This window comes from Mus caroli, unplaced genomic scaffold (assembly GCF_978045245.1).
Source record: "Mus caroli unplaced genomic scaffold, Mus_caroli_1 scaffold_5, whole genome shotgun sequence".
NCBI lineage: Eukaryota > Metazoa > Chordata > Mammalia > Rodentia > Muridae > Mus > Mus caroli.
Genome location: NW_028227260.1, coordinates 73,527,753 through 73,540,632, shown reverse-complemented (window position 1 = coordinate 73,540,632; position 12,880 = coordinate 73,527,753). Strand labels below are relative to the sequence as shown.

Genomic DNA, 12,880 nt, shown 5'->3' with positions numbered 1-12,880 from the left:
TCTCAGCACCTCATGGTACCCTCTGCTAAACTGACCATATAATTGGTCACAAAACAGGCGTCGATAGATACAAAAATATTGAAATTGTCACATGCATCCTATGAGATCACCATGGACTAAGGCTCATCTTCAAAAACAGCATAAATAGTGCAAAGCCAACATTCACGTGGAAACTGAACAACACTCTCCTCAATGATACCTTGGTCAAGGAAGAAATAAAGAAATAAAGACTTTTTAGAGTTTAATGAAAATGAAGCCACAACATGCCCAAACTTATGGGACACAATGAAGGCAGTTATAAGAGGAAAATTCACAGCTCTGAGTGCCTCCAAAAAGAAACTAGAGAGAGCATACATTAGCAGCCTGACAGCACACCTAGAAGCTCTAGAACAAAAGGAAGCAAATTCACCCAAGAGGAGTAGAAGGCAGGAAATAATCAGACTCAGGGCTGAAATCAACCAAGTGGAAATAAAAAGAAGTATTCAAAGAATCAACCAAACCAGGAGCTGGTTCTTTGAGAAAATCAACAAGATAGATAAACCTTTAGCCAGACTCACTAGAGGGCACAGGGAAAGCATCCTAATTAACAAAATCAGAAATGAAAAGGGAGACATAACAACAGATCCTGAAGAAATCCAAAGCACCATCAGATCCTTCTACAAAAGGCTATATACTCAACAAAACTGAAAGACCTGGATGAAATGGACAAATTCCTAGACAGATACCAGGTACCAAAATTAAATCACGATCAGGTTAATGACGTAAACAGTCCCATTTCCCCTAAAGAAATAGAATCAAATTGTATCTTGGGTATTCTAAGCTTCTGGGCTAATATCCACTTATCAGTGAGTGTATACCATGTGTGTTCTCTTGTGATTGGGTTACCTCACTCAGGATCATATCCTCCAGATCCATCCATTTGCCTAGGAATTTCATAAATTCATTGTTTTTCTTACTGCTGAGTGTCTGTGGCTGAGAATGGACATAGACTCTAATTCTTCCTGAAGGTCTAAGGCATTTCCTTTGGGAGTTTTAAGTATGGGAGTGGGTAGGTAATAGGAAGCTTTACTCTTTTTTTTTTTTCATGTTTAATGTGAAAACAGTGACTATGGAGTTAAAGAGGAGATATGAAGCATTGCCTCATATTAACTTCGAAGGTTACATTATGTCATCAAGAAGTAGTGTGATAACTGATGTCACAATTTATGTTTTCCAAAAATTCCGTGGAACATAAATGATGTGAATTCATTTATGCTGCTGAGGAGTGGAGGTTGCTTGGAAACTTTACATAGAACTGCTAAATCATTTTCTTTCAGCATTAAAATAAAGACTACTAGAGGACACGGTTATCAGGACCTATGACATAAATCAAAATATTTACAGAAGTTTAATAATGTTTCAGACAGAACTTTAAAAAAAGAAATCATTCTTATTCCAAATTTAATGTTTGCTTTTTTTTTTTTTACCAATTCTCTGTAACAAGCCTCTCAAAAGACAATTCAATAACTTTTTCCTAATACAATAACTCTTAAGTACCCAAGTAAATGGCTGCTTTTTGTAGCAGCTTTTGCACCCACGAGAGTGGGACCCATTCATTCATTAGAAGCAACAAATTATCCCAGTTAGGTGAAAATTCCTTGCACTGGCTCCCAGAGATATCTGGGAATACTCTGAAAAGTCCTTGGCTAATTATCCCGGGGAAAATGCTGCCTGGGCTAAAACTGGAAGTTCATGGTGGACCCAAGACATCTTATCTTTAGGCCACTTTAAAAAAATATTTTATTCCAATTAAGCCAATCTTCTGGGAGACACCTAAAAAGAAAGGGCTTCTAAAACATGGACATGAGCTCTGACGTTAGCAACCCAACTTCCACTCCAAAATTATTGAAATATTTATGGGTAAACCTATCTCTTATAAGAAACTTTCTTCTAACTGAAAAAAATGAACAGTGAGGAGCCATCATTGACAGAGGTTACCTGGTGATTGTTTTAACGTACATTCTTTAAATGTTAGAAAATGAATCATAAGCTTTGATTTTGACTTGTCAGAAGCCATGGTTTCACTGATTTTAGACAGTGAGAATGTATTTCTAAATCTGTGTATGGCAAATTTAAGCAAAATTACAAACACTTCTGTTTTTCTTCCTCTTAAGATGTAAATATTTTTTTAGTGCATCTCTATTTGTAAGACATATTTTCCATTTACACATGATACAGTATGCTGGAAAGCTTAAATGAACATTTCAATCAAATACCTGAAAGGAAAGTATTTTCCAGAGAAGTTCCCACAAAACAAGAGCCACGTGTCAGAGAGGCAGGCAGTCTGCTGTGCTGTGACTCTCTACTCTGGCTCCAGTCACACACTGTGTTTACAGTAACTTTCTCATTGACACAACATGGTGCCTTGTCTGGCTTTAAATGCTACTAATACACCTAGCTCTTTAAAATTCAGTTAAGACCAACTGTGTGTGTGTGTGTATACACACAGTTATATATATATCATATAACTCATTTCACTTGAGAGCAGGATCTTATTTATAAATATGGGATGGTAATAAAAGGTCCTATGGCATTCACAGACCTTACTTATAGCTTCACACAGAAGCTTGGCTAGAATTAGACAACATAAAACTACTAATAATAATAACCCACCACTTTAAGAATTTCACTATCTAGGATACTGACATTGGCGTTGGGTAAGAATCTATTATGTGCAAGCATTCTTTCTGGCTGGGCACAATTTTGTTCCTTAGGTGGTAGCCCTAGAATTCCTTCTCAGGACTCCTGCAGAGCTGGGATTGTTCATACCCATGAGAACTGCTGTCATCACTACTGTGTCCAAGCCCAGAGGATGAACTTTCTGGATCATACTCTACATCGTTGTCTTTCTTCCCTTCGTCATCTTTTTCGAGGAGCTGTCTATTCATTAAGGCAAACTTGTGAATTTCTTCTTCCACCAAGTACTTGGTCTGCCCAGACACTCATGCTTCAATGTCCTTAGAGTTCAGATGGCTCTACAGGAAGAGGTGGAGGCTGTTATCCGAAAGCAAGAGAGCATTCTGCAGGATTTTTCTGAGGAAATCTTCCATGATGGCTCTGGTCAACATGCTGGCAATTGTTCATGTTGAAAAATAGATTTTTAGATGGAAGTTCTGGTAATGCGTTGCTTTGGAGTCTTTGTCTTAGCCACACAAATTCTCTATATCTTTTTTGTACACAAGGTGTTTTCATTGTAAAACACATGCTATTTGTGTGAATATATATCTCATAGTCGATGTAAGAGTGCCTAAAATCCTCCTTCTGAACCCTGGGGTTGTGGACCCATACACTTATGAACTCTTCTTTCTGCTGTTCACATCTTCAGCTCAGGACAAGATCAATGAGTGGTCCTGGATGGCTGTGCCCTGCTGAGAGCAAGGTGGAGTTGGCTGACTCAAAGCTACAAAGCTTTAACTCTTAATGCACCATGTAGGGTTTAATCTACATATTGTAATATGTATAGTATTGTGTATGTATTTATATTGCCCTGATAAAGAGCAATGAAGGCCTGTACATAAGGCATTTTAGATCATTTTCCTTGATTTATAGAAAATAGATCCATGGTATTAGAGTTTTAAGATTTTATTTAGCCATTTTTCCATCATCCAGCTTGTATTGGAGTCAGAGACCATTACAGTAAAACATTAGCTAGTTTTTCTTTAGGTTCTCAGGATCAAACTTATCCAAAGTCGTAAGGCTGTACCTTAGCAACAAGTCTGCGCTAGTTGTTTTTTGTCAACTTGACATAATCTTAGACATATCTGGGAAAAGGGAATCTTAATTGAGAAAGTGCCTTCATAAGATTGCTATTAAGGAAATTTGTAGGGTACTCTCTTGATTAATAATTGTTGTGGAAGGGCTCACGTGCTGTGGGAGGTGTAATTCCTATACTGGTAGTCTTGGTTCTATAAGAAAGCAGGCTGACCAAGCCACGAGAAGCAAGCCATTAAGTAGCATTCCTCCCTGGCCTCTGTTCTACTTTTAATCTCCAGATACCTAAGTTGAATTCTTGCCCTGACTTCCTGGAGTACATACAAGCTATAAGACAAAATAAACCCTTTCCTCCCAAGCTGCTTTTGGTTGTTGTGTTTTATGACAGCAATAGAACTCTAACACAAAGTCTAAGGAAACTGAAAGTAAATTTTCCATCATGATCCTTAGAGAGGGGAGGGGAATTAAATCCAGGAGTTCTGGGGTTGAATAAAGCATCCCTTGATGCCAACTCTGCACCAGAGACCAAATGATTAGAGCTCCCCGCTTCTCATTATCGGGTACCCACAAATATCCTTGAGAATGATCCCCTGAGAATAGCTTTAAAAGTATTAGAAGTCTCGAGGCTTATTCTTCCAAATCTGTGTTTAATCAGTTTATCTATGTTTGTGTTCTCTCTCTCTCCCTTTCTTGCTCCTACTCTCATTTTCCCAGGATTTTGGGTGCAATACATTGTGGCCAAAATATGAAGCTCTGTGTGTGTGTATGTGTGTGTGTGTGTGTGTGTGTCTTGGGGAGTGAGGATTCTTTCCACTCATTCCAGATACTTAAAAAATATACCGCATCCAAGTGAGCCATGTATACATTTTCTATGGGAAAAAAGGGTCAAGCCCTGTAGATGAAGGCTACTAGTGGGTAATATCCCTCACTGGTTAGGAAACAGTCCTTGGTGGGCTCATAACTCTAGAATTGCAGGGAGAACATGCTACCCAATTCCCAGTAAAACTTTAGACCTTGGTACTTAACAATCAAAGCAACTCTGAAATTGAATGGCATATGCTGCTACTGTTTCCCACACGACTTGTGTGCTTAGACCTCTGTTGGTCATTCTATGTGACTAAGAGGACTTTGGATTTCTATTAATTTGCCTTTCAGATATGTTCTCCACAATTATAGAAATTCCCTCTCAGATGTTCAGCTACCAAAGATATTCTTACAGTCTCTATGCTATTTCTACATTGTGACAGCTGTTTCCTTTGCTATACAGAAAATGAATACATTTTTATTTTTTAATTTTTAAAAAGTTAGTATACCGAGTAATGGTTTTCTTTTTCTTCTTTTTTTTAAATAGAGACATTTGTTTTCTTTTTTGTTTGTTTTTTTTATTTCCCTTTTTATTAGATATTTTCTTCATTTACATCTCAAATGCCTGGCATTTTATGCTCTCCAATGCCCTTGTTCTCTCATGCTGGTTCCCTTTCTCGACCCACAAGTCTCACCTCTGCTTTCATGTATTCTATTCACCTCTTTCATCTTTTTTATAGCCCTCTATTATAACCTCATTTTCCCCTTGTAGGATCCCTTTTTAAATTTTTTAACATCCACATGCATATATGCATATATAAATTTTCACTTGTTTGTTTTTATTGGATATTTTCTTTATTTACATTTCAAGTGTTTTCCCCTGCCTCTATGAGGGTGCTCTATCATGTGACATTGTGTTTGTCAATCTGGGACACTCCACTTAACAAAACTTCACTTTCACCCATTTTCCTGTAAATGTCACGATTTCATTGTTTTACAGCTGAAGAACATTCCAGTGCATACATAGAATGTTTTCCTTATCCATTTAACTGTCAATGGACATCTAGCAAACTGTGTAGTGATAAAAATTGTTCTGAACAAAACTTGTTTGGTTATATCTGGATGTGGTACAGCTGTATCCTGTGCTAGTTCTTTCTTTCTTTCTTTCTTTCTCTCTCTCTTTCTTTCTTTCTTTCTTTCTTTCTTTCTTTTATTTTTTTTATATTTTTTATTACATATATTCCTCAATTACATCTCCAATGCTATTCCAAAAGTCCCCCATACCCTCCCCCCCACTTCCCTACCCACCCATTCCCATTTTTTTGGCCCTGGCATTCCCCTGTACTGGGATATATAAAGTTTGCATGTCCAATGGGCCTCTCTTTCCAGTGATGGCCAACTAGGCCATCTTTTGATACATATGCAGCTAGAGTCAAGAGCTCCGGGGTACTGGTTAGTTCATAATGTTGTTGCACCTACAGGGTTGCAGATCTCTTTAGCTCCTTGGATACTTTCTCTAGATCCTCCATTGGGGGCCCTGTGATCCATCCACTAGCTGACTGTGAGCATCCACTTCTGTGTTTGCTAGGCCCCGGCATAGTCTCACAAGAGACAGCTATATCAGGGTCCTTTCCACAAACACTTGCTAGTGTATGCAATGGTGTCATGGTTTAGAGGCTAATTATGGGATGGATCCCTGGATGTGGCAGTCTCTAGATGGTCCATCCTTTTGTCTCAGCTCCAAACTTTGTCTCTGTAACTCCTTCCATGGCTGACTGTTTCCAATTCTAAGAAGGGGCAAAGTGTCCACACTTTGGTCTTCGTTCTTCTTCAGTTTCATGTGTTTTGCAAATTGTATCTTATATCTTGGTATACTAAGTTTCTGGGCTAATATCCACTTATCAGTGAGTACATATCATTTGAGTTCTTTTGTGATTGTGTTACCTCACTCAGGATGATGCCCTCCAGGTCCAACCATTTGCCTAGGAATTTCACAAATTCATTCTTTGTAATAGCTGAGTAGTACTCCATTGTGTAAATGTACCACATTTTCTGTATCCATTCCTCTGTTGAGGGGCATCTGGATTCTTTCCAGCTTCTGGCTATTATAAATAAGGCTGCTATGAACATAGTGGAGCATGTGTCCTTCTTACCGGTTGGGTCATCTTCTGGATATATGCCCAGGAGAGGTATTGCTGGATCCTCCGGTAGTACTATGTCCAATTTTCTGAGGAACCGCCAGACTGATTTCCAGAGTGGTTGTACAAGCTTGCAATCCCACCAACAATGGAGGAGTGTTCCTCTTTCTCCACATCCTCGCCAGCATCTGCTGTCACCTGAATTTTTGATCTTAGCCATTCTGACTGGTGTGAGATGGAACCTTAGGGTTGTTTTGATTTGCATTTCCCTGATGATTAAGGATGCTAAACATTTTTCAGGTGCTTCTCATCCATTCTGTATTCCTCAGGTGAGAGTTCTTTGTTTAGCTCTGTATCCCATTTTTAATTATGTTATTTAATTTTCTGGAGTTCAGCTTCTTGAGTTCCTTATATAAATTGGATATTACTCCCCTATCTGATTTAGGATTCATAAAGATCCTTTCCCAATCTGTTGGTGACCTTGTTGTCTTATTGACAGTGTCTTTTGCCTTGCAGAAGCTTTGCAATTTTATGAGGTCCCATTTGTCAATTCTTGATCTTACAGCACAAGCCATTGCTGTTCTGTTCAGAAAAATTTCCACTGTGCCCATATCTTCCAGGCTTTTCCCCACTTTCTCCTCTATAAGTTTCAGAGTCTCTGGTTTTATGTGGAGTTCCTTAATACACTTAGACTTGAGCTTTGTACAAGGAGATAAGAATGGATCAATTCATTTTCTTCTACATGCTAACCACCAATTGACCCAGCTCCATTTGTGGAAGATGCTGTATTCTTTCCACTGGATGGTTTTAGCTCCTTTGTCAAAGATCAAGAGACCATAGGTGTGTGGATCCATTTCTGGGTCTTCAATTCTATTTCATTGATCTCCCTATCTGTCACTGTACCAGTACCATACAGTTTTTTTTTTTTTTATCACAATTGCTCTGTAGTACAGCTTGAGGTCAGGCATCGTGATTCCACCAGAGGTTCTTTTATTGTTGAGAATAGTTTTTGCTATCCTAGGTTTTTTTTTGTTATTCCAGATGAATTTGCAAATTGCTCTTTTTATCGGAAGAATTGAGTTGGAATTTTGATGGGGATTGCATTTGGCGAGATAGCCATTTTGACTATGTTAATCCTGCCAATCCATGAGCATGGGAGATCTTTCCAACTTCTGAGATCTTCTTCAATTTCTTTCTTCAGTGACTTGAAGTTGTTATCACACATTTCTTTCACTTCCTTAGTTAGAGTCACACCAATGTATTTTATATTATTTGTGACTATTGTGAAGGATATTGCTTCCCTAATTTCTTTCTCAGCCTGTTTATCTTTTGTGTAGAAAAAGGCCACTGATTTGTTTAAGTCAATTTTATATCCAGCTACTGCACTGAAGCTGTTTATCAGGTCTAGGAGTTCTCTGGTGGAATTTTTAGGGTCACTTATATATACTATCACATCATCTGCAAATACTGATATTTTGACTTCTTCCTTTCCAATTTATATCCTCTTGATCTCCTTTTGTTTTCCAATTGCTCTGGCTAGGACTCCAAGTACTATATTGATAGGTAGGGAGAAAGTGGGCAGCCTTGTCTAGTCCCTGATTTTAGAGGGATTGCTTCCAGCTTCTCACCATTTAGTTTGATGTTGGCTACTGGTTTGCTGTATAATACTTTTATTATGTTTAGGAATGGACCTTGAACTCCTGATCTTTCCAAGACTTTTATCATGAATGGGTGTTAGATTTTGTTCAAATGTTTCTCAGCATCTAATGAGATGATCATGTGGTTTTTGTCTTTGAGTTTGTTTATATACTGGATTACGTTGATGTATTTCCATATATTAAGCCATCCTTGCATCCCTAGAACGAAGCCTACTTGATCCTGATGGATGATCTTTTTGATGTGTTCTTGGATTGGGTTTGCGAGAATTTTATTGAGTGTTTTTGCATTGATATGCATAAGGGAAATTGTTCTGAAGTTCTCTTTCATTGTTGGATCTTTATGTGGTTTAGGTATCAGCATAATTGTGGCTTCATAGAATGAATTGGGTAGAGAAGCTTCTGTTTATATTTTGTTGAATAGTTTGAGGAGAATTGGGATTAGGTCTTCTTTGAAGTTCTGATAGAACTCTGCACTGAACCCTGGTCCTGGGCTTTTTTCGTTTGGGAGGCTATTAATGACTATTTCTATTTTTTAGGGCCTATGGGACTGTTTAGATCATTAACCTGATCCTGATTTAATTTTGGTACCTGGTATCTGTCTAGGAATTTGTCCATTTCATCCACGTTTTCTAGTTTTGTTGTGTATAGCCCTTTGTAGTAGGACCTGATGATGTTTTGGATTTCCCCATGTTCTGTTGTTGTCTCCCTCTTTATTTCTAATTTTGTTAATTAGAATTAACAATCTGGTGAAAGATTTATCTATCTTGTTGATTTTCTCAAAGAACCAGCTCCTGGTTTGGTTGATTCTTTGAATAGTTCTTCTTGTTTCCACTTGGTTGATTTCGCGCCTGAGTTTGATTATTTCCTGCCATCTACTCCTCTTGGGTGAGTTTGCTTCCTTTAGTTCTAGAGCTTTTAGGTGTGTTGTCAAGCTGCTAGTGTATGCTCTCTCTAGTTTCTTTATGGAGGCACTCAGAGCTATGAGTTTTCCTCTTAGGAATGCTTTCATTGTGTCCCATAAGTTTGGGTATGTTGTGGCTTCATTTTCATTAAACTCTAAAAAGTCTTTAATTTCTTTCTTTATTTCTTCCTTGACCAAGGTATCATTGAGAAGAGTGTTGTTCATTTTTCATGTGAATGTTGGCTTTCCATTATTTATCTTGTTAATGAAGTTCAGCCTTAGTCCATGGTGGTCTGATAGGATGCATGGGAAAATTTCAGTATTTTTGTATCTGTTGAGGCCTGTTTTGTGACCAATTATATGGTCAATTTTGGAGAAAGTCCCATGAGGTGCTGAAAAAAATCCTTTTGTTTTAGGATAAAATGTTCTGTAGATATCTGTTAAGTCCATTTGTTCCATAACTTCTGTTAGTTTCACTGTGTCCCTGTTTAGTTTCTGTTTCCACGATCTGTCCATTGATGAAAGTGGTGTGTTGAAGTCTCCCACTATTATTGTGTGAGGTGCAATGTGTGCTTTGAGCTTTACTAAAGTTTCTTTAATGAATGTGTCTGAGGAGAGTCAGTTGCAAGTCATTAAGACTTGGCTGCAGTCCCAGGCGCCATCTTGGGACTGCTGACACACCCGCTCCCCACAGTAGATATCTGTTAAATCCATTTGTTTCATTACTTCTGTTAGTTTCATTGTGTCCCTGTTTAGTTTCTGTTTCCAGGATCTGTCCATTGAGGAGAGTGGGGTGTTGAAATCTCCCACTATTGTTGTAAGAAGTGCAATATGTGCTTCTAGCTTTACCAAAGTTTCTTTAATGAATGTGGCTGCCCTGGCATTTGGAGCATAGATATTCAAAATTGAGAGTTCATCTTGGAAGATTTTACCTTTGATGAGTATTAAGTGCCCCTCCTTTTCTTTTTTGATAACTTTGGGTTGAAAGTCAATTTTATTCAATATTAGAATGGCTACTCCAGCTTGTTTCTTCAGACCATTTGCTTGGAAAATTGTTTTCCAGCCTTTCACTCTGAGGTAGTATCTGTCTTTTTCCTTGAGGTGGGTTTCCTGTAAGCAGCAAAATGTTGGGTCCTGTTTGTGTAGCCAGTCTGTTAGTCTATGTCTTTTTATTGGGGATTTGAGTCCATTGATATTAAGAGATATTAAGGAAAAGTTGTCGCATCCAACTCGACCAGCAAGAAAGACGCAACCACCAGTTCTTCTTAAAGCAGTTTTACTCAGGCAGCTTCTTTCTTAAAATCCCCCAGCCTCCCTGCTTACAAGTGTTTTTCTCCACTCCAGCCACAACCACACCCCCACCAATCACCACAGGTCACATCACCTCACCAGTCAGGCTTGCTCAGCCAATCAGGGATTAGGGGCGTGCCATCCACCAAACATGGGCTTGTTTACTGCCTGGGCAGATTTTCATCTGGCTGGCCTGTTTACAGCCTGGAGCAGATTTACAGCCTGGAATGGCTTCCCACAATTCCCCCTTTTATATTTTTTGAACAAGCTCCGTGGGTGAAGATAGAGGTCTGATCCCTAGTGTGCAAAAATAGGGGCCATGTTCAGGATTGACTCTTAGGCTCACAGGTTTTTACCCAGAGCAACCCCGACCTGCTCCTGTGCCATTTTTCCTGGGGGAAGGACACTAGGACACTCAACCCTCATGCAATCAGATATACCTCCCAGAGATTGTCAAACAGCTTCCAGACTAACCTCTGTGCAGTGCTTAGTGGTACAACCCTACGGAGCGATGGCTTCATTGTTCATTCTTCATGGCAGCAAGCCAAATCTGAGGTGACTGCCCTGCTTCCACTGTGGCAAAAGCTTGCACCACCATGGCGGCAGTGTGGACCTGGGCATTCCGAAACAGACACATACACCATACACCCAACATGCATGCCAAAACAAGGGCCACAGCGAGGGCACCTATTCCAGTCCATTCTTTCCCGATGCCAAGCCAGGATCCACTCAGGTAGAATTCACGGTGACAATCCCCGACCAAAGCTCATTCATCTTGCCATCAAAATTTTTACAGTCCAATTTAAACACCGACAGTATTCCCCATCTGGGTTTCACACCCATCAGGGGAAGACACATGCTCATCACCAGCAAGATCAGCTTATTCATTTTGACAGCGTCGCACTAGCCGCTCTGGAACCCACACTGGCTCTGCGCGATTCTGTGGAAACATGCAAACAGACCCTCTCCCCCAGGCTAACACGGGATCCGGACCATTCCATGATCCTGTAAGCACATCCTTCCATTTAGCATACCCCAGTTTACTGGGGCTGGTATTAGCATGTTGTTCAGCAGCAGAGCGACCTTCCTTATCCAATTGCAAAAAATTTAAGGTAAAAAGAGCTAATGAAATTCTTATCTTTGGGGTATGGCCATAGCCTATTCCCCCTTTTTGTTTTATTAATAATTCTTTTATGGTTCTATGTGCTCGTTCAATGATTCCCTGGCCTTGAGGATTATATGGCAGGCCGTGTTTAACTTGTACTTCCATCTGTTGACAAAAAGACACCAGGGTTTTGACAGTATATCCAGGGCCATTGTCTGTTTTAAGTTGTTGGGGTTTACCCCAAGCTGCCCAGGCCTCCAAACAATGCTGTATAACATGGGAGGCCTTCTCCCCTGCCATGGGAGATGCATAAACTATTCCTGAACATGTGTCAATGGATACATGAGCGTATTTCAATTTGCCAAATTCTGAAAAATGTGTCACATCCATCTGCCACACCTGTAGAGGGAGCAATCCTCTAGGATTAACTCCATAAGAAGGCGCGTGTTGAAACTCAAGGCAACGTCCACAGGTAGTAACTACATCCTGAGCTTGTACTCTAGAGATTCCAAATTTTCTCTGCAGAGTTTTAGCATTAACATGAAATTTAGAATGAAATTGTGAGGCTAACTCCATACGAGCTTTTATTTGGCCTGCCACTTCTAGGGATATAACTAAACTAACTACATATTGTGAATCTGAAATTAGATTAAAAGGAAAATCACAATCCTTAATGACCTCAACAACTATTTGTAATTCCACCATCTGCGGAGTACAGGGATAATACTGCCTGACCACAGGATCTTTCCCCTCAACCATATATACTCCACATCCGGATTTTGATCCATCAGTAAACACGTTAACTGCATCCTTAATGGGTGTTTTCCTCACCACTTGAGGAAAAATGACTGGATGTTCCTTAAAAAAGGTCATTAACGAATGTTTGGGATAATGATTATCAAATGAGCCCTCATTAATACAGGCTTAGCCCACTCATCAATATTTGCTGTTAGGACCTTTTGCTGATACCCATCATAAGGGATTACAATAGAGCTGGGTTTTATACCAAAATATTGTAAACAATGCTGAATTCCCAACAAGGCCAAAGAAGCCACTGTTGTAGGGTAATGATCTAATGTCCTCCCAGCAGATATTTTGGAATGGATCCATAACAATGGGCCTTCTTGCCACAATAATCCTGTGGGTTGCATCTCAGTAGGTAATATTATCAAAATGATGGGTAACCCTTCTCTACAATGCTGAAGCTGGGCTTTAATCAATTCGTCTTCCACTA

The 12,880-nt window shown here is 39.4% G+C and overlaps 1 pseudogene; it reads right to left on the bottom strand.

The window, feature by feature from the left end:
- Positions 1–2,775: 2,775 nt before the first annotated feature.
- LOC110286297 (sorting nexin-10 pseudogene) lies at positions 2,776–3,243 on the bottom strand (annotated as a pseudogene).
- Positions 3,244–12,880: the final 9,637 nt, after the last annotated feature.